Consider the following 23,226-nt stretch of genomic DNA (forward strand, 5'->3'; position numbering starts at 1 on the left):
TTAAGAACTTTTATTTGTTGATTTAAAACGAAAATTTGGTGATTTGACAAGCACAGTAATTAATTTAAGGGAAAATGACTTTAGAACCTGCATAATCAATAATTTTGAGCTGATGCTTAGTTGTAAAACGAACAATTGCACATAGTAATAAACATTATTATAAAGAAACCCATGATCAATGCTGTGACAAATAATAAAATTAATATAATATAATATAATATAATATAATATAATATAATATAATATAATATAATATAATATAATATAATATAATATAATATAATATAATATAATATAATATATAAACAACTTTTTTCAGTGTATTCATGAACAACCCAGAACAAATCCAGCTGATAGATATAATATAATGTACATAATTATGGACCAAATATGCTTTTTCTTTTTCTCTTCGTGTAATGTTGATGTTAGAGCATAAAAAAAGGTCTGCAAAATTGCAAAGTTACACAGCGCAAAGTCCAATATCCAAATAATTCCCACCCAAAGCATATGAAAAAAGGGGCAAGAACTGGTAGAGGTGCTAGCGTTTACACAAGCACACTGGTCCTGCCGACCAATCAGAGCACATCACACTTTTCAGAAGGAGGGGCTTCATAGACAAAAACTAAACAGAGCGTGAAGAGAGGTGCTGCAACAATGCAAAATATGTGAAAAATAAGGAGTAAACAATTTAGTAGACACAAAAAACTAAATCAAGACTTTGAAAAAGAGCATTAATATAATGTAATGTAATGTAATACAATATAATATAATGCAGTCTGATTAATAATCATGAGAGGCCTACTTTGTACAAGCCCCTTTCAGCTTTTACAAATGTACCCAGTATTTATGTTCTGTATTAATTTATGCTTGTATTCATATTTATAAATATTAAAATATGACAAAAATAATGAATACAGTGGTTTAGTAATTAATATAAATATAAGAATAAGTAAATAAGTAATCAAATTGATAAATAAATATGTAAATACAATAAACAAATTAAACCTCAAATGCCATGCCATAACTACAAACTGAATCCAATGAATATGTAACCACAGGATTGGAGGGACATTTAAAAATCTGAATATTGGATGGTGTGTCCAATAGAATTAAACATTAAAGTCTAACATGATTTTACAATTTTATCAAATTAAATGGTCTCAATATTGGAAAAAAATACTTAAGGTTTATGCAAGTAAACAAGTTCTTAAGAATTGATTTGATATGCGGGGTTCTCAATACAGTCTCTGAGAAATGTCATTTTAAAGTGCTACCGGCATCATTACAGGCAGTCAGAAATGCATTTGTGCTGAGCCACTGTTGATCAACTTTGTGCATACTGAATCTATCATGATAAGCAGGCTCTTGCCTTACACCTGCTGATATTTAGATAAGATAAATTTAAGAGAGGGTGGGAGAAGGTTTAGGCAGCTGGGGGAAGGGATGCTCATGGCAGGGCAGAAAGAACAACATCTTGTCTGCTTGAGCATGAGTGCAAAGCCTGGGGGTCACGAGGTCCTGTTTACCTGTGGCAGGTATTTCCTCTGTGGGCTGATAAGAGCCGACCAGGGGAAGTGCTCCGTCACAGGTGAGTGAAGAGAGAGCCAGGGAAGCCAGATCTGCTGCTTAGAAGCGCAAACTCTGACACACAAACTCATTGTGCAACCATGCCTGGGGCACAAAGCACACCTAAACACACATGTGTCCTCACAACTGTTTGGGAGTAAGTTGCAATGCTACTAACTTAACTACACTTTCAATAGCCTGACATTATTGTAGCTATTTTAATAATAGTGTAGCTTTTCCAGTAACAAGCTACTTTATCTAACGAGCAGCAGTGTAGCTTATGGCCAAATGCACTCACCAAAACGGTCCTTACTTTTCATATGAAGCGTTGGAAATTCTGATTCATTTTAGTAAACAGGTTAATGCTAAACGGTAATCTCGCTTTCATATGTAGTGTTATAAAGTCTGATTCCTTCTGATGAATCGATTCGCCCTAATCGGTTCTTTCTCTGAATGGCCAATTCATTATATTGAAACGGTTCATACAGCTCATGTAAATGAACAGATTCACAAAAATGATTCACCAATTGGATTCCCTGTACTATACTATGCTTTCTATTTGGTTATGGAAATGGAAATGAATGTTTGATAATGTAATAAAATTGTTCAGTCATTCAAAACCCAGTTGTGTGTGCAAATTCGGCTTGGATTAAATTATAAATTAGCCTTATATAGATATTTTTATGTCTCAAGTAACTTCAATGCAGTTAGCTACTTTTTGTTTGTAGTTTGTAGTGTAACTAGGTTTTTAAAAATAATGCTTTGAAGGCTGGAATTGTGTAGTACACACACCATGGTCTTGTTCATACAAGTAATAAAACTCCCATAAAATGCTGGTTATTGTCTAGTAATTATTGATATGGCAATAACACAGCACTGCAATAGATTATCCCGGTAGCACTTAATTTTACAGTCCTTCTTACAATAACTAGTTACTAACCCTGAACCTACCCCTAAACCTAATCTTAACCCATGTAGTTACCTTATTACCCAGTACACATACTGTAAAATAAAGTGCAATTGTTATCCCATCCACAGACCTCTGATGCGGCGCGTGTCAGAGTTTGAAACGGAGCAGAGCAGGTGAGGCACAACGGATGGATGGAGACTGAGCTTGTTTATTTTCACTCTGCCCTTCCTCTTCCTCCATTACCTGAGCTCTGGGTGCTCTATTTGCCCTCAGGTGCTGAGAGGAGGCGGTGAGCCTGAACATGTTAACAAGGGAGGATCCCACAATCGTATTGAGAGACACGCTGCAATCCTGAATGGAGCTTTCAGCGAGAAGTGTGGAACGGACCACAAGACATGGTCCCCCCCCCAATAATGAGCAGCAAATGATTAGCCAGTGCTAATTTTTTTTAAATGTTGACAAAAAACTATTGCGAAATGACAGCGTTTCCATTGACCGATCTTATGCGACTAAAACTTCAATTTTTCCTCTCGCGATAAGTAAAATCATTGCAAAAACCATGGCAACGGACACGGGTAGGTTTATCTACTATATCCCAGCCACTACACTAGCCATTATTATTAATCGAAGGAGATGTATGTGTGCTTTCCAAGCATTAATGGTAAGGAACGACCCTTATTATAGGCCCTACTTGTGAGCTGCACATATGAGGTGTTTCTGGATGTTTCTCCCTCACATCTGCTTTGAGGTCTTGATTGTGGCATTTATTTGAGGTTTAGAATCCATTATTCCTGTAATTCTTTCATCTTATATGAATTTAATAAAGAACTCTGTCTCATATTCTGTCCAAACATACCGTGCATCTACGTCAGGTGACCTGTAAATGCGCAAAAACTGTTTCCATTGCAGTTTTGCAAAATATTTATTTTTCTAATTGCCTGAAAAACCACCTCATGCGAGCGTAAAAACTTTTTTGCGATAAATGGGAGTTTTTGCGAAATTGACGTGTTTCCATTGCGCGTGTTTTCAATTCGCAATTTCAAGTTGCAGAATTTGAAGGGTAATGGAAACGCGGCTAGTGAGCCCCTAGTTGAATGTGACCATATTTCTCTCAATTTCCAGAAATGCCCCCCCTCCATCCAACCTTTTCTTTTATGTTTAACATAGCTGTTTAACAACAGCTTGGAAAGTGTAATAGCATGTGCTAGATATTGTAAATAAATGATTTATGTATTGTATGGGATACAGATTTTTGAGATTGAGTGACGAAGTGAAAAAATATTAAGAAGGCCGTCCCTTCAACTTTTCAAATCAAGTGACTTGGTATTAAAACCAATCTCAAAATCTTTATCTAAAGTCACATGCCAGCATGGCATGAGAAGTAAATGTTGATATATTTTCACATGTTATTCTTATGGATACAAACTGTAAAAATAAAAAAAATAAAAATGAATAACAAATTATATTTTAAGAACTTATTTCAATCCTGATTTTTGGTAAATAGCAATAAATTAATCTAATGCATTCATTCATTATTTATTAATAATTCTAATTTAACACTTTTATTTATTTATTTTGGTTAAAAATATTACAACCAGTTAATTATTCAAAGTACATTAAAGACACAATATGTAAGATATTTGGATTGAAAATATCCACAAACCACTAGAACAATGTTATATATTTTGGTGACTTGTGTACTTTATCTCAAATGTTTTCAAAAATGTTTAAATCCAGAGAAATCAGCTATTTTAGTCATATCGTGTTACCGTCGATTTCCGTTTTTCCTTCCGTGGAAACACCACAGACGCCACTTGGTATCCAAGTTTTTGAAATAAAATGACAAAATAAACAGGTGAATGATATGTGAACAAACCCCTCTGTAAAAAACAGAATAGAGATAAATAAAACTATAAAGTGTTGTGTGTGTAAGTGGTAATAAAGTGTACCACTTGTTTTAAAAAAGAAGTCTAAAAGAAGAAGGAAGCAAAACAGCCCAAAATCTCAAAATTTGCCATGTGCATTAAAAACATGGGTTTGCCTATCTTAATTGTACAACAAACCAGCATCATAACTGTTAGCACTCAGCATTGTTTGGATGCAGGTTATTGTCATTTACATCATTTTTAGCATTTCTCTGGGGGAAACAAGTCACAAGCTACTATGAATAGTTGGTATAGTTCATAAGTGCGCATTGATAACTAAATATAACTGAGAGTAGTATGCCATAGTTCTACAGTATATACCATAATTCATCACAGTATATTTATAAGCAAATATATAAAACCAGAGTTGTCCTTTTTAATTCATTTGAATAAACATTGAACATTTCGGTCATATTTTGACGTCCAGATTCATGGAAGGCAAGGTCCTATGAATGACTTTTATGAGATTAACTTATTTTTAAGAGACTTTTAATTTTATGAGACTTATTGCAGAGATGGGAGCAGCACAGCTCACTAATGGGAATCTATTGTCTCTGTAGTGAAATCGCATATTTACAGATGCTTTCAGAAGTTATGAATAAGTCAACCTGAATTGAACAGAGGTGAGAATTGTTTGCGAGCATTTTTTCCTCCTCAGGCTCTCCTCCCTTCCGCTCATTATAAGCGAAGAGCAGAGGAAGCTTGCCGCAGCCATTGTGGCCGATCGGAACCTGAAGGACCCTCCAATAAGCAGGAGAGCAGCATCGTAGGCAACACAGCACCCCACTTCAAACCTCCCAAAACCCAATTTTCAGGCCCTACAGCTGCCCCAGCTCTGCAAGAGCACTTAGCCATGTCATTCTATCCGCTACTCTGGACCGGAGGACACAGGCGTGGTTTTGTGTGCCGCCGTCTCTGATACGACTCCAGAAATGGAAATGAGGCCATGGATCTTCATTAGAAGAGGCAGGTGTCCACTGGCCTGCCCAGGTGAAGACGCTGGGAGGAGTGGGCAGGGGGGGAAGGGGCTCCTCACGATGGCTGGTGGGCCTCGTTTCGACCCCTCGTCCCCCCTCCCCGCACAACACTTAATTGCCCGTGTAATGAGCTACTGGTGAATGGGCTTACTTGTGTGGGGGCACTTGAGGAGTCCGTGCATTAGGGGTACCTCCTGCAGCTCCTAATCTCAGAGCCCGTATACAGAGAGCGCTGCGTATGAAACGCCAGAGAGAAAGACACTCACCTCTCCTCTGCATCACTCTTGTTTGCGTTCACCCCCACCTCCAGCCCCTCTGCTTTGTCTCCAGGTTCATGCTGGTGAAATTGGCAAGGCTTTGAAACCTGTGGAAGCGAGGCAACCTTAAAGGCCCTTCGAGGCAGATGAGGATCCTGGAGTGTGAGAAGTTTTCTTGTGACAGGACACCTGTTTCTGGCTCATATCTTGTCTTTCTGTGCTTCAGGATGCAGGACACCTGCACACAGACAATAACATGCTCATTTACTGCAAAAATCATCCGGATCACGTGCTAGTGAAAATCTGCACTACTATAATAAGTGCAGTGTTTATATGGCACGTGGCAATGTATCTCTCACTCTTTTTTGTGTCTATAATACTCCAAATCGTGAAATATGTTCTAAATAGTTTTTTAACTATCTAATTTCTTTATTGATAGCTAATTTGTATTATTTTATTTGTTAGTTTTTGAACAGTCAGTGACTGTCTGCTTATACGACATTGTACAAATTCATACAAAATCGCCGGCTCATAAAATTGCTACATATTCTTGTGAGGTCCGGTTGGAATATTTCAGAAACCCAGAAAGAAGATGTCCTTTCTTCAGAAAGAAGATGTGCATTACAGTAGTCACTTTAGATCTCTAAATGCCCGATATACTTCAAGTGAAATCGAACAACGAACTGGTGTGATATAATTTAGAAAATTGTAATTCTAATTGATAGCAACATGTTCTTCATGTTTGTAGACTTGTACAGTAAAGCTGCTTGCTTCAAAGGTGGGGTAAGCGATATTTCAAAAACGCTATTGGACATTGTTGATATTTGAAATCAACCCAAACAAACACACCCCTCTCTTCAGTGCTCTGCCTCCAAAACTCACCCTCCAATCCTAACCGCCCTGCTCCGAGTCAGCCTCGAATCCCAATCGCCGGCATGCGAGGCGAGTGCACTAACAATGACGCTAAACACGCATTCTCTAACAGTCGTCAGCGCGATTCTCATTAGCTGGCCTCCGTTAAGCACGCAATACAAGACTGGATGTCTGTGTATCATAACAGAAATGTTTTCACGAAAAATAAAGCACACATGATGAACGAATGACAGGGAAGCACAAAAAGTTTTACGTACATACTAAATAGTAATTAATTAGAAACAAGAGTTCGTTGTTAGCTGCCAACAGCACAGCAGCTCCAGACAAACAATGACACTCAAACCCAGTGTTACTCACGTGTGGACCCGAATCAAAGCAACGTCCGCGTCTCTTTTCAGGCCTTCCCGCTTAGCTTTTCTCTTTTGTATTGTTTCTCATCTCTATTTCTGCAGTCTTTCTTCAAATTTCCCTCTTGCTCGTTCTCTCTCCTCCACCGTCATATACGCCCCCTAATGCTGATTGACAACACACGTTTGTTGTCGTTTTTCGTGTGTCGGCCCGACTAACTTCCAAACAGCGTTTTTCAAATTTCGCTTACCCCACCTTTAAACCGATTAATTGCATAAAAAGTGCTATATTAATGTGACTTGACTAGAGTTCTGAAGTGCAGAGCTTGAGCAAACATTTCCACATGACTGTGATCAGATGCTTTCTTAACATCTGTTTTCTCACCGCTGTCATTTGTGTTGTATTTTGTTGTTGAGAGGAAAACGTGCAGCACATTTTTTCACATTCACCTACATTATCACCTAAATGCCTCTCCCGGCACCATGGGACGTTGTGATGTTTGCAAACAGTTTACCGGTTCTCAGGTATTTCAAACTTCTGCTAGCAAAGAATGAAAAAGAACTCTGCCATGAGTATATTAGGGGCCTTAAGAGTAATCATCCAGCTCTTCTCACGCTGTTTGCTGTACAATGCGAGTCCCCTCGGTCCCTCTGCAGGGTGCCTGACAAATAAGGTGCTGTTATTGGGCTCCTTCTCAGGGCTGGGGGTTAATGATTAGTGCTGTTGGGGGTTAAAGCCCAGAGATAGGGCCTTTCTCCTGTGCCTCAACAGATGTTGGTGGGCCTTTAATGTGGTTATCAGGATGAAGGGCCTTCTCAGGCTCGCTCTTCCATTGTGTGCTGTCACATTCCAGGGCTCAGCCACGGCAACAGGGCATCATGGGAGCACAGCCAGGGCTCCCGCTGGGCCACTGTGGGCCTGAGTTCTGACAGCCAGGGCAGCCCCCTCTCCCACACTGCATCCACACTACTGATCACTCTCTATTCTTCACACCTCCTGCTTCCTCCACGCACACACACTGTTCCTCTGCCATCTTGCCCTTTCCCACACCACCTTTTATGGGCTAATTCATGGGCAAAATGTCTAAAAATGCTCCTTTTACAGTCCACCCTTAGATGAGCTAATTCCCTGTGGGCTGTTTAAAGTGTTTACTTCACACCCAGTGTCCATAAAGTCATGCTGTCCACCTAATTTATTTTATTTAATTATATGTGTGTATCTGTATAATGCATGAAGGTCCTATATTTTCATATATGTATATGTAAGAAACTTCTGTTCAAAAGTTTGAGGTTAGTAAGATGTTTTTGAAAGAAGTCTTACCAAGGCTGCATTTATTTGATCAAAAACTGATAACTGTTATATTGTGAAATATTCTAACAACATAAAATAACTGTTTATATTTTAATATATTTTAAAATGTAATGTGTCACGTGATTTCTTCAGAAATCATTCTAATATGCTGATTTGCTGCTCAAGAAAAGTTTCTTATCATCAATGTTGAAAACAGTTGTGCTAAAAAAAAATGTACTGACCCCAAACTTTTGAATGATAGTGTAAATATAATATTTTTGTGTTTAATGTTTTTAAAAAAAATTTTTACTTGCTTCTGGCTCAGAGTAAAAAATAATAATGATAAAAATAAAGAAATTGTGACTATTTTTTTGTAATTGTGACTTTATGTCTAACAATATCATCTGATTTAATATCTCATAATGTGACTTAATTTCTCATTCTAAACTTTCTAACTTTTCATTCTAAACTGGACTATGAGCTTACTTTGAGCTCATTAAAGCTGCATCTATAAATAATTAGGGAAATGTTTGAAATAGTTAGATCACATCAAGTGAAGAACATGTAAACTTTCCTTAAGTATTTTGTCAACTAACCATATATTCCTATATGAATTCATATATGAATACACATAGGCACAGTGGCATCAACAGCACTTTCATGGTCCCTGTATCATCAGTCTCAGAGAGTTAGCAGCTGTGGGCTTGTTTGTATACAGATGCATGGAGCTCGTAATGATAATTACCTTGCAGCTGCACTCCAAAGCCCTGGGATGCAGTTTCTCACCGTGCCATCATTGTGTCTGTGTGCAGAGCAAAAATGTGGGAAAGTGAAGTAATTAAAGTATTCTGTAACCCAATTAAGCAAAATGCCCCCCAGCACCATCAGCAGGCCAGGATTACACACACAGAGAGGCCGACGCTTCATCCAGCCTTTCTCCCACTGATACCTGCTACCGCCCCCATAGTGTTTAAAGACTAGTTTAGTTAGGGCGGTGTTTAACAACTAACTTGTCAAGAAAAGACAGTGTTTGACAGCCATTCTGCTTTGGCCAGAGAGTTTCAGGAGGAAAGATTGCTGGAAGAGATCAGTGGGACCCACCGAGCGGGCAGAGAAAAATAGGTAAGTCTCTCTCCTCCGTTGAGTAGAGCTATTCATTAGCGCTCTGATTTATACATCCTTCTGCTTTAATCTGCAGCCAGGCCAGTGAAGATGGATGGGTGACAGTTCCATCATTCACAGCGATTCAGCGCTCAGTCACCGCGGAGACAAGCAGTGAAACCGGGAATGTTGAAAGCCCACAACTTGAGAAAAAAATATCATAGAAGAGAGAGTACGTTTTAGAAAACACAAACTGATAAATAGAGTTGGCACTTTCCACTTTGCTTTTTAGCTAACATAAATTAACTTGAAAAGTATTAGCATGAAAAGTAGTGTGTTTTAAACACATCAAATGGCTGTATGTCCTCTATTAAAATGGTGATACCCCATAGGCTAAATGTGCAACCCTGTTATCCATTCTTTTCTTCTTCTTTTTTAATTTATGTTTTTAATTTGATAAAAAAAAATTCCATGTATTTTTCATGCTTGTTTTATGCTTATTTGTTTGGCTTTTTTAAACATATAGGCCTATTAAATGTTTATTATTATATTAATTTTATTGGAAAATAGGTTTTAAATCAGGTTTTAAACTGCATTTAGATGTGCCTTTTGTTTTGGGAACAGTGCTGCAAAACTGCAAATCTCATGAATAGAAAATAAAACAGCTCGTGTAAAACCTACACTGTAAAAAACTTGCTGCCTTAAATTTTTAAGTACAATCAACTTAGATGTTTAAGTTATTTCAACTTACATCAACTGACTTAAAAAATGAGTTGAATCTTGTATAACATAAAAAAGTGTCTTTTATTTAGGAAATTATTGAAGGCCTGCTTTCTGTATTTTTCCTTGAAAAAAAAAAAATTGCTTAACTTATTTTAATGAGTTAAAGCAATGTAAAAACGCATTGTCATAACTTAAAGGAACACTCCGACTTTTTGGGACTTTAGCTTATTCACAGTATCCCCCAGAGTTAGATAAGTCCATACATACCTTTTTCATTTCTGTGTGTTCTGTAAGTGTTATTTGACGCACCCACCGCTAACCTAGCTTAGCACAAAGACTGGATGTAAATGGATAAGGTAGCATACTTAATCCCAATAAGTGACAAAATAATGCAAACATTTTCCTATTTACATGTTGTGATCTGTATAGTCACAGCGTGTACAAATAACAAGGCTATATGAGACAGAGATAATTTTTAATCGTATAAATACTGGGAACTATATTCTCACTAGGCGTAGGAGCACAGCTACTTGGGCGGAGTGATTAGCACAGCACACGAGACGCCCTGTTGATGGTTCCGTAAACAAAACAAACGTGACTAACTAGCTAGTAGCGAACGTGACTCGTGATCATGGCTGACTTTGAGGAATTGTCAGAGGAATTTTACTGGGTATCAAACCAAGATCCAGAACCATATAGTTTTGAGCCAGAATACACAGACGAGGAGTTACAAACTTTGGAAGCTGTAAGACAAGATACAGCGAACACCCATGATTGTAAACTATAAATTTACTATCTAGTAATTGCTGACTCTATTACTCCAACTCTGAGCGAACTCTCTGCTCCTCACCACAGGGCGTCTCGTGTGCTGCGCTAATCACTCCGCCCAAGTAGCCACTCCGCCCAAGTAGCTGCGCTCCTACGCCTAGTGAGAATATAGTTCCCAGTATTTATACGATTAAAAATGGTCTCTGTCTCATATAGCCTTGTTATTTGTACACACTGTGACTATACAGATCACAACATGTAAATAGGAAAATGTTTGCATTATTTTGTCACTTATTGGGATTAGTATGCTACCTTATCCATTTACATCCAGTCTTTGTGCTAAGCTAGGCTAGCGGTTGGTGCGTCAAATAACACTTACAGAACGCACAGAAATGAAAAAGGTATGTATGGACTTATCTAACTCTGGGGGATACTGTGAATAAGCTAAAGTCCCAAAAAGTCGGAGTGTTCCTTTAACAGTGTTCTTTGAATCATGAAGTGGAGAAAAAACATTTTCTGAAGGCTAAACTCCTTTCTCTGACCATCAGTTGAAAAAGAGAAAATATATATTTTTAAGTGTTTCAGGTCTTATTTTCTTATTTTTGGAAAGTACCAATTAATCTGATATCCATCTCTTCTATTCGGATCCCAAAATGAGATCTTCTTGTCTCCTCTGGAATAAATAAGCAACACATGTATTGGTTTATTATGTCTTTGTCGAGTTTCTCTATATCCTGTGCTCGTTTGCTGGGCAGTGTGTTTGAAAAGAGTGAACAATGACAGTCCACAATGTAGGTGCTCAATTAACTGTATAACCCAGCCATCAATTAAGACATCAATTACCAGGTTGATAGATGGGGTTAAATGATGCGATTCATTTTCTCCATCCAGCGGAAAAACACTGGAAGCTGCAGTATATGAAAATTAGTTGATGAATGTTATATTCATTCCATTTTGGCTCAATAAGACAAAGTCATGAACATTCATTTATTTTTCATTTATTTTTTATGAAATATACTCCCCATTTAAAATATTAAAATACATTTTTAAATAAGATTCCTGAACACATTTTAAATATATTTGTCATATTTCATTCTTAGAAACAAAAATCAAATTTCACATTTTTTAAACTAATTGAAATGTAATTATACTAATTGAAATGGCTTTGAAATTATATATAGATGTGATGGGACCATCAGATTATTTGTGCTTTAGAAAAAAATCTAATTCAACTACTGTCTATTAAGACTGAAATATAGATAAATCCAACTCAATATGCTTTAGGTTTTAAAAAAAGCAGTACAATATATCTTGAAAAAGGAAATGGTTAGGCGACAAAAACATATTATGTACCAGTGCATTCCTTTTGTTACAATAATTATTGTATCTAATGTTATTTAGATGATATAGCAAATTGTTAAAAGATTTTTTTTTTTACCAACAAATATAATTTTAAAGATTTTTTTTTTGTATAACAAACCTTTTTCATATACAAATTTAATTTGATTATAAACGCAATATAAATGACTGTTTGTTGAATCACACAAGCTGACATACTTCACTTTATTTCCTAGCAATTTTGTGTAGGTCTCCATACAAAATACGATGGCAGGAACAGAATAAAAACATCCTCTGTCATTCTAGTATTCCATATGCTCACAAACTCACATCATTTTTAGACTTCATTTTTTAAATTATTGTATTTTTTCAAAAGATAGCATAATTCGTTTTTATTCTAATGCTTTATATTAAATTTAGATTTTATATGAATAACTTTCCTGTTATTCTAATCATCTTACTTGAGCTGAAATTGTATTACTTATTAGCTTTTTTTCTTCATTAGCAATTTGACAAATGCCCCCTTTTTTAACATCCCCATATCATTCTGCTTGACTTTCCCCCGGTTTTGAATTCGGTTATTGATTGCCTGTTCTGTTTCACTTAGAAAAGGTTGATAAAAGGAGGTTTTCACTTTCTCTATTGGATGTGACAGCTCCCTAACAAGAATAATGGAAAGGCTCCATTCACAGGCAAATCAGCCCAATTCAGCGTGCCCCTACACACTCAATGGAAGAGTCACAGCCCTTCCCTGCCCATTCCATCACAACCATCTCTCTTCAACACCCCTCAAACTTAGCACAGCTCTTCCAGCAGACAACATTCCTCTCTGTCACCCTCTCCGTCCGGCCATTAAGCGGATAAATTCGCCAATATGCGCATGATGAATTTTGAAAAAGACAACTAAATGGACGACAACCGTCAGCTGATTTTCCGGGCCTGTCTGCAACAGCTGACAATGCTCTGAAAATCTCTCAGGACAGTTTCTGTTGGGATACACATTTGGCTTTTTAAAATGGCAAATTGCGTGCTTAAACAAATCCTTTCAATCCATTGTAAATCAGCATTTCCCAAACACAGAAATTGCACAGCCTCTAAAGAAAGACGATCTCATTCCTTTGACAAACTAATACCTTGGATTCATTAAGAGAAACCCTAACCCTCAATCTCGCTTGTGCAAAACAGCATCCTTTAAGCTGCATGTAATGACAAGAGGCCAATCCCCTGGAATGCCTCTGCTTGGCTGTACAGCAGCCAGGTGACAGCACACAGGTGTGAGTGCAGGGCTTGTTCACAGGGGATTAAGGTATCAGAATTAACCTGGCTGGAGAGAGGTCATGCCACTGGGCTCAGGCTTGTGTAAGGAAGTGCTGTAGAGTGAGACTAAGCTTCCCACGACCTGCTAGCCGTGAACTCCTGGCATCCGGTTCAGGTTAAGTTGGTTAATAAGAGAAATAGCTCCACTATTAGTCTAATAGATAAGTAATATGAACTTCTGCAGCACAATGTTTAGGCTATACACCTGGCTTTGAGTGGTTTGAATTTGATCATTTTCTCTAAGAATCTTGTTAAAAATAACAAACCCTTACATTAATAGAGCAGAATTTTCACTTTTACGCTGGGTTATGAAATGCTTCGGAGCAGCGTTAGCAACAAAAAACCCAATCATAAATCAAAATGCACTTGATTCATTAAATATTGATGTGCAAGTGACTAATTCGGAAACAATAAAATGCTCGCTGTTTCAATAGTAGGATACAGCACAATTAACATTTGTGTTAACATGAGTGTAAAAAAAAAAATCCTTACTAACCCTTTTTGTCTAAAATTATATGTAATGTTATATTTTTGGGTAACAATGCAATGCCATAAAATGACTGTAAAAATTATGATTTAAACAGCTTAATGGTGCAAAAAATAATATAAAGTAAGTTTTAACCAAAGAATTAATGTAAATGCTTTTATAAAATTATAAGCTCCACATTGGCCTTCTATTGTAAGTGCCCCTATCTTAAGGTCGCAATGAATTTTTTTTTACAGAATGTAGCAGTGCTTATATAAATTATTTATCCATGCACATTATGGGACACCCTAATGTTATGGACTTGTAAGTTCACAAGACCACAAGTGCACATCAAGTCCATAGTTACGATCCAATCAATTCCCAAAGGATGAAATCAAATCCGTCCTATATTTTTCTCATTCCAGAAGCCTTTTCACTCGGATATAGGTCACAATAGGGAAGAAAAGACTATTGCAAATTCTGTTTCATGGTGACTTTAACTTCCATTTTGTCTGTATCATTCGTATTGAACATGGAATTCCTTTAACAACAAGGGTTTCTTCATATAGAAGATGCAAGAGTATCTTAGCAGTGAGTATCTAGAAAGTGAGCAGTTGCCCTACAGTTAATCAAAATCATCTCTGTTCTGTCCTGTTAATTTATGGCCATATGTTTAAACCGTAGCTTTGACACAAACACAGACACTCCATACAAGCGCCCAGAGGATCATCTAGGCTTAGCTTGATTCTTTGTCGATTAGACATGTTGTTGGATTTTGACTCTCCTAAGCACACACAGTCCTCTGTTTCCTGCCATGATTTCTCGCCCTGTCCTGAAAAGCGACTATGAGGAATCCACGTCCCGTTCTGAATGCACACTTGTTCCTACTCTCGATTGGCCATTCAGCCCCCTCTAAGGAGACAAGCCCCAATCACAATATTGTCAAGGCTCTGTTGGTTTTCTGGTTCAAATCCTTGTTCACGCTGTTTGCTGAGTACTCATCTGCTGTGACAGCCTTCAGACAAACAGAGGCTCCTGAAAGAGGTCTTCCACAAGCAGATCCTTCCTGCTGGGCAGTGGCTGAAACGGCCCTTTCTCTCGCCATCAAGTGGAACCCAGCCTATTGAGTCGGCCCCTGGGAGCCCCACATTGAGGCGGGCCACGGGCCAGCGCTTCGCCCCTCGGTCCCTGGGCCACCCTCACGTTGTTCCAGGACACCTGTGCTCACCTACCCCCATCGTGGGAACCCTCGACAGTGAATCTGGTTACCTAAATCAGCTGGAGGCTGAAACCAATTTAGACATTACATTATTTTTAATCCTAAAGTGAAAAACCGCCTCTTAGCAAAAGTTAGTCTCAAACTTCATTCGAGTTTTAGCACTTTTCAAAACAATTTCAGCTGATAAATAATTGCCAGAAATCACACTGAACGAAGAAATGGGTTATCATTTTTTACAAGTTGACCCACTTCTTTGCCGCCCTTCCCACCCCCCAGATGAGGCACCAACTAAATCTCCATGGCACACTGCAGAAAAATGGCCTCAATTAATCAGCATTCATGAACCGTTTACTTGAGCCCCCCTTTGTTTGAAGCAGGGTTTAATCCAGACAGAGGCCTGGCTGTTTGGATCCCTGCAGACAGCAGCAGTCGGACCATTGTAGGCTCACATCCACTGGCACTGCACAAATTCTCATTCCCTCACACTCTCATTTGCTCATTTGTCATCGACGACAGCGCTCTCAGCTTTCTAGCAATGACAGCTATATTCTTTTTCGCGCTGATGTAAAGGTGAACTTAAAGCGAGCTAAAATCATCCAATGTAATTAGATGTGACATATTACACTCAGACACAAGTATCAAGTCTCATTTTCCATTCGGAAGTCGTCCGTGCTGGTTTGCGGGACCCGAAAAGGCAGGAAGTTCTCTCTCGACGTATTTCTCTCCCTCCTTCTTACCGAATGCCAGCTTCACCAATTCACTATCCCGCATGTGTGAAGACATCTGTCCATATTCCAAATCTCCCATTTTGGTGCAAATGATCCTCCTTGAAGGAAGCAATTTTTACAATGTGGCAATTCTCAGATTTCCATCAAGGCTCAGTGCCTTTGCCTTTCGCCTCACCGAAGAAGCAAGTTTAATTGGAAGGCTGCATTTAAAGTCATTCCACAATTATACAATTATACTGAAGATGCATGTCTGCATGTTGCTCAGTTTGCACCAATTTACTGCACTTTCTGCACAGTTAAGACTAGCGCTCCTTTCAGTGGATGCAAATTCCCCTCATTTGGCTCCAAATGAAGCATAATTGCTCATATTCAAGCAAACACCTTGCTATGAGAGGTTCTTCCTAGTTAGTTCATATTAAATCTGAGGAGAATGAAAAAAAAAAAAATCCCAAAATCCATTTGCGCACACGTGCCAGCTGGATCATTCTGTTTGGGGGAATGATGAGGAAGTGGATGATGCAATTGAGCACATTGAACATTAAACATCCTGCTAGCACTTTTGATTCAGCAACCGCCGTCTCCAAACTTCCCTGTATGTTCCTAAATGCCAATTACAGAAGTAAAAACGGAATTTATCCATCAAGTTGGTTTCATTTAGATTTCACTTAAAACATTCCGAAAAAGTGAATCAAAAGCGATTGTATTTTGCCATCACCGATGACACGGCGTCCCAATTAGTCCAAACGCAGAAGTTCTGTTTCCCCTTCAGTCGGAAAGCGAAATGGAATCATATCACCCAGACGTTCCATCATCAAAGTACACTCTAGCCTTTCCTCTTTTTTGTTTCGAATGCCGCAAGTTAGAGAGGGGCTCGTTATTCAAAAGACCCAAAGTATCTGAAGTGGCAGCGCAAGCACACCGCCGACAATGGCTTACAAGAGTCTGTTTTAATTCATACCCTCTTTTTAAATAAGGGGGACAGCACAACAAACCGTTGACCCACTGATATACAATTAAGAGTGATGCGGCAGTTAATGCTACAAGCAACTCTGTTTAACAGTCTGTCTTTGACCCACTGCCACTGAATAAATATAATGCAAAGAGCGAGAGACCAAACGAGAGAATGGGAGCCAGGGAGATTTTAAGCCACAGATAAGTAGTTAAAGACCTTTATAGAGTATAACACCATTATCCTTGCTGAATAAAAATAGGATTTAGTGTTTTTTCCACTTAATTTGAATCAAAAGAATCCCCACCTTACATATTGCACTGGTAATGTAATGGAGAGAGAATCACAAAAAGGCTTTGTGGTTCTGACACCTCCTATAGTGGGCCTGTGTTGTCCCGTGAGCAAAAGGGAGAGCAGGCTTTTTCTTCTTCGCCTTGCTATCTGCTAACACATTCTAATTGATGCCGCTGCATTCCTGCACTGGGCGCATTCAATGAATAACGAGTGATGGACTCAATGCCCATGAATTAGTCCCTTCTAAGAGAAGCAGTGAAACAGCCCTCCGGCCCTAGATCTCCCCCTCTAGCCACCGCCCATTAAAGTGCCACTATTGTGCATCGACGCAACCCACAAAAGCTGTCCATCTCTCCGAGGCCTCCAAAGCCCGGACTCACACAGACTGGAGTGACAATCTCTGCGACTCCCCCCGGCCCCCTTCCCACCCTCACTCTTCCCAATAAACCCCCTAATCCCACCCCTTCCACCAACGCGGGCACACACACACACACACACACACACACGTGTGAGTAAGTTGCGCTCTCTCTCCTTCGGTTGCCTCTGCCGCGCACAAAGCATCAATCTGTCTTCGGTGTTGGCACCCTCAGCCCTTTGTCCAATCTGCAGGTGTCTATGAAAGCAGCTACGGTTGCCCTAGCCCCACGGCTCGCCACGCCTCGTCCGAGGACAGGAACTGCTGACAAAGACCCAGTGTGAGAATGAGGGATGAGTACAGCGAGAGAAAATGAGGGGGCTCCCCTAAAATTGATGTCTGAGGAAGTCTTGCAACTTTTAGGAAGTCCCGTAAACAGAGAGTAACTTGTGAGTGACTAGCTCAGTGTCGCTATGAGAGGAGTGAATAGTGATGGAATGCCAAATATAAATGCTAATTTTTTTTAAATACTCAAAAGACTGGAAAATCTGTATAAATGATACTTTTTATACCTACAAACAAAATATATATTCTTTAATGACTTAACAGATGCTACTATTAATAATAAACTGTAAAAACTAGACAAAAACCATTGAGTCATTATGGTAATGAAATGTAATACTCAAGACTGAAAAATCTGCATGAATTATACTTTTATACAAACTATTCCAAAAAGTAATGCGTATATATATATACACTGATATATATATGACTCAACTAGCAGATGACACTAATAACTAATAACAGTGAGCCTTCATGGTAATAAAAAATGAAAGCTTTGTCAGCTATCATTAACGAATGAATAAAGTGTGCATGTCAATTACCCTATTTAAGATCACAATGAAAACAGGTTTTTAAGTACAAAAACACATTAAATTCCCTTATAAATGCTTGAATTACACATATATAGACTACAAAAAAAATTTACTCACCATATTTTTTGCGCTATTTTGTAGCTCTAAATATTTATTTCTACCTCAGCCAACTACTGTGTAAAAGCCTCAAGGATGTGAAGTGTCTCCAGAATGAAGCCTGAACCAACAATCACAGAATTTGGATATCAGCTGAGCTCCCACTTACTGCATTAGTACGCCATCGTGTGGGATTATTGCATATTGCAGATTCATTTTCTAAGCACAAGCTACTTTTCTTAAAATGTCACCAGGGAAACTAATATTTTCATTCCATGGTTATTATAGTTAACTAAAACCAAATAAATAAATAAAATGAAATAAACGTTAACTGAAATAAAATAAACTTAATTTTAGCTAGTTGCCAAGGGAACATTTCACATTTTCCTTTAGTTTAACTTTCCTTTAGTTTAACTAAAAATCCTAAAAAAAAAAAAAAAATGAAAAAAGTAATTTTAAAATTACTAAACAATTACTAAAAAGTAGCCTACTAAAAAATATTTAAATAAAAAACTAATAAACGACAAAAACACTAAAATTAACTAAAATGAAAACTAATTAAAAAAATTTTTACAAATTATAATAGTATCGCAATAATACTAAAATAGCACTGTTTCATGGTAAATGATGTATGTTATATATTTCATTGCTTTTACTTTTTTTTTCACATCACTGTCATATACATTATTACAGTAACAACTAAAAGCTCAACAAGACAAACTTTGAAAGCTGGCTTGATAAAGCTTCAATTTATTTGTATTTATTTATAAAAAAGCTTATAAATTTAAAGTTACTTAATAACATTTCTGCCCAGTCAAATGCTCTCTACAGTGAAAATGTCCTCTTCTCGTCTTCAGGCAACTGTAGAGTATGCCATGGCTCAATAGGGGGCCTCAGAAAACTTCCATAGAATTTCCTTGCAAGGTATTCTGGAGAAAAATTTGGAGTTTGAACTGAACCTTTTTCTCTCTCTTTTTTTTTTAATAGTGTGCAAGTTTCAGAGGAAAATCACAGCCTGAGCATGAGGAGCCTTTAAATAGGCCTAGTGACTTTGACAATAGAGGATTCTGGAGTTCCAAAGGCTGAGAATCACTGCCCTTATATAATTAGGGCCCAAGCCCTGAAAGGGCGAAGGCCCTATTGTTTTCGTAAGGATTATTTTTTTTTTTTTTCTTCATTATTTTTTTTTTTGCCTTTTTGCCACTTTTGGGGCCCTTAACATGCTCAAAAACTCTTGAAATTTTGCACACACGTCAGAACCTGCGGCCATCAGGGCCGGGCTGAAGCTGGTACCGGGGCGTGGCAGGGGGGCTCGACAGCGCCCCCTGGAATGGGGTCCGAAAACTTGGTCCATAAATCAAACACGCTTGCATGTAATAATATGAAACTCAGTACACATATAGATCTCATCGGGCCGAACAACTTTCGTGCTCTAAGTTTTACAAAAGCCCAACAGGAAGTTGGTTATTATACGTTGTTTGGAAAACGCATACAATGGAATGTGAAATACTCCTCCTAGGGATTTCATCCGATCGCCACCAAACTCGGTGAGAATAAAGTCAAGACATTGAGGATCAATTCTTGCGAACAGATTTTTGATATCTCGAACGGTTTGGCCGTGGCGAGGAAACGAATTTATGGCGAATAATGGGACACAGGAAGTGTGTTATAACTTCTGCATACATTGACTGATCTTGATGAAACTTCAGCAGTGTATTCGTTGTAAGAGGCCGATCACATGGATGTGACTATTGTGAGTCAAAGTTATAGCGCCACCAACTGGCAGCAGGAAGTGTGTCACTTTCAAAATGCTTTGAAGTCACCCTCTTACTTTTACCCGATTTGCTTCAAATTTTATGTGTATAATGTAAACACACGGCAGATGTAGACCTGTGAAAGGATTATTGATATCTTAGATACTGTTGCCGTGGCAACGCATCAAATTTTAATATTCTTTTCGGATGCGTTTGAGACTCTTAGCATGCTTGAAATTGGATGAAACTCGACAGACACATAACACTTATTAGCCAGTAGACATGTGAAAAGATTCAGAAACGGGCGTGGCAGGGGGGCTCAACAGCGCCCTCTTGAACAGGGTCTGAAAACTTGGTCCATATATCAAACACGCTTGCATGAATTAATATGAAACTCGGTACACATATAGATTTCATCGGGCCGAACAACTTTCCCTCTGTCAAGTTTCACACCAGCCCAACAGGAAGTCGGCTATTATGGGTTGTTTGGAAAACGCTTGCTGTGGAATGTGATGTACTCCTCCTAGAGAATTCATTCAATCACCTCCAAACTCAGTCAGCATGAAGTCAAGACATTGAGAATGCTAAATTGCGGACGGATTTTTGATATCTCGAACGGTTTGGCCATGGCGAGGAAACAAATTTATGGCGAGAAAAGAGAGGAGACGAAGTGTTATAACTTCTGCATACATTAACTGATCTTGATGAAACTTTAGCAGTATGTTCGTGGTAAGAGGCCGATCAGATGGATGTAACTATTGTGAGTCAAAGTTATAGCGCCACCAACTGGCAGCAGGAAGTGTGTCACTTTCAACATGCGTTTGACAAAAGTGGGTGGGTTAGTTTTACCAACAGTTACAAAAATCAGTATATATATTGGTCTCACCGAGCCGGACAACTTTCTAATTTACAGTTATTAGCTCCGAGCAAAAGGAAGTCAGATATTTTGGTTTGAATGTGGATTTTTTGGATATTTCAGACTCTGAGTTTTTGAGCTACTCTTCCTAACGGTTTTATTTTATTCACACCAAACTTTTTCAAAATGATAAAGATACATTAAAGATGCTAAATTGTGAACGGATATTAAACATCTCAAACGGTTTTGCTATAGTGAGGGACTAAAGTAAAGTAACACTTAAAGCCTCATCTTCTAAAAATGTAATTAAACACCATTTATTTCTATATAAAAGTATAAAAATGTCACAACTAAACCCATTTTATTCTTTTTTTTTTTCAATTTAATAAATATTTATAAGTTTAAAAATAGTAATTGTACTATTTAGTCCCATAAAAGTCAAGTCATACATAGGGCTATACTGCCCTCTTGTGTTCAAAATCAGGTAGGCCTATTGTATCTACATAAAAATATACTAGGTATGTGACGGTGAGAATATTTTACCACCGGTTAATCGACGTGTGACACCGCTGGAGGCTTTTGAATCGCCAACTTAAAAACGAAAGTAAAATATGTTCGTCCACACTGACATTGATAGTGGTTGAGCGAGCGTTTCAAATGAATTCCTATGGAAGTAGGAATTAACTGAAAAACGTTCACTCTGTTCTGCTCGTTCCTCGCCGTGGATGCGCACCGTTATGAATGCCCGTGCAGCCATGAGCATTTTAGTTTAATTTTAAAATTAGCGCCTTTCGGGGGTTGATTGCTTGAAATTATTTTACAAAAGCACAATGTTGTGTTTTATTGCAACTGTACACAAATATAAGTTAACACTTTGCAGTTTGAATGTCGTCCTGTATAATGACGGAGTATGTTTTTATGTGTCCACTGTTCAATCGCGCCCACACCACACACACACACCCACCCACACACACACGGTTTACTATCTTTGTGGGGACTCTCCATAGATTTAATGATTTTTATACTGTACAAACTGTATATTTTATCTCCTTACACTAACCCTACCCCTAAACCTACCCATCACTGAAAACTTTCTGCATTTTTACATTTCCAAAAAAAACTCATTCTGTATGATTTATAAGCTTGTTTACCCATGGGGACCTCTATTTAGGTCCCCACTGTGACACGAGTCCCCATGAGTCTGTGTGCATTCAGGTTGAAGTCCCCACCGGGATAGAAAAACATGAACACACATACACACACACACACACACACACACACACACACACACACACACACACACACACACACACACACACACACACACACACACACACACATTCCAGCATTGCAATCTTGACATCGCAGCCTGTTCATTATAGCCTTAATAAAATATAATAATAAAATAGTTAACCTAACATATAAAAATTACACTGCTCTAAATAGTCAGTAGTACAATTCGTACATTCACAGTAAGCACCGCTCCACTGTGATGTTTCAAGCACATTTTTGCGCGTGTGAAGAGGATGATTTTTTCTGTCGATATTGGAACACGAGTGAAGAACAAAGCCTATAATAAAGAATAGTTTAGCATCCAAATACATCGCAAATGCTGAAACATTTTGATTCTAATGAGAGGGTTACGTAAGCCCAACAGTGCTTACTTTCGTTTTAATTTTTACATTAAATTTAAAAGATTTGTTGTGGGATATTTTGAGTGTATCATAAAATCAGAATAAGCTAATAAGGTTTCTGTCTTATATATATATATATATATATATATATATATATATAAAATATATATATAAATATAGCTGCGAGCAGCGATGAAGGGCCAAAGCCGGTGGCACCGCCACCCCGGTGCCTTTATGTAACTAAAGGCACCAGGGTGGCGGTGCCACCGGCTTGGGCCCGTAATCGCTGCTCGCAGCTATATTTATTATTATTATTATTCTTCTCCGCATTTAATTGCATTTTTGAGGGCCTAAACATGCTCGAAAACTCACAAAACTTTGCACACGCGTCAGAACTGGCGAAAATTTACATCTGATATAGGTTTCAGAATTGGACGGGGCAAAATGGCTCGATAGCGCCACCTATAAAAGTTCAACGGAGTGCGCCTCCCGCAACGTTCCACGTACGTGCACAAAATTCGGTACATACATGTAATGACCTAATACCTACAAAAAAGTCTCTTGGAGCATAGCCCTAAACACAACAGGAAGTCAGCCATTTTGAACT

Source organism: Scardinius erythrophthalmus (genome assembly GCF_964197995.2).
Source record: "Scardinius erythrophthalmus genome assembly, chromosome: 13".
Taxonomy (NCBI): Eukaryota; Metazoa; Chordata; class Actinopteri; order Cypriniformes; family Leuciscidae; genus Scardinius; species Scardinius erythrophthalmus.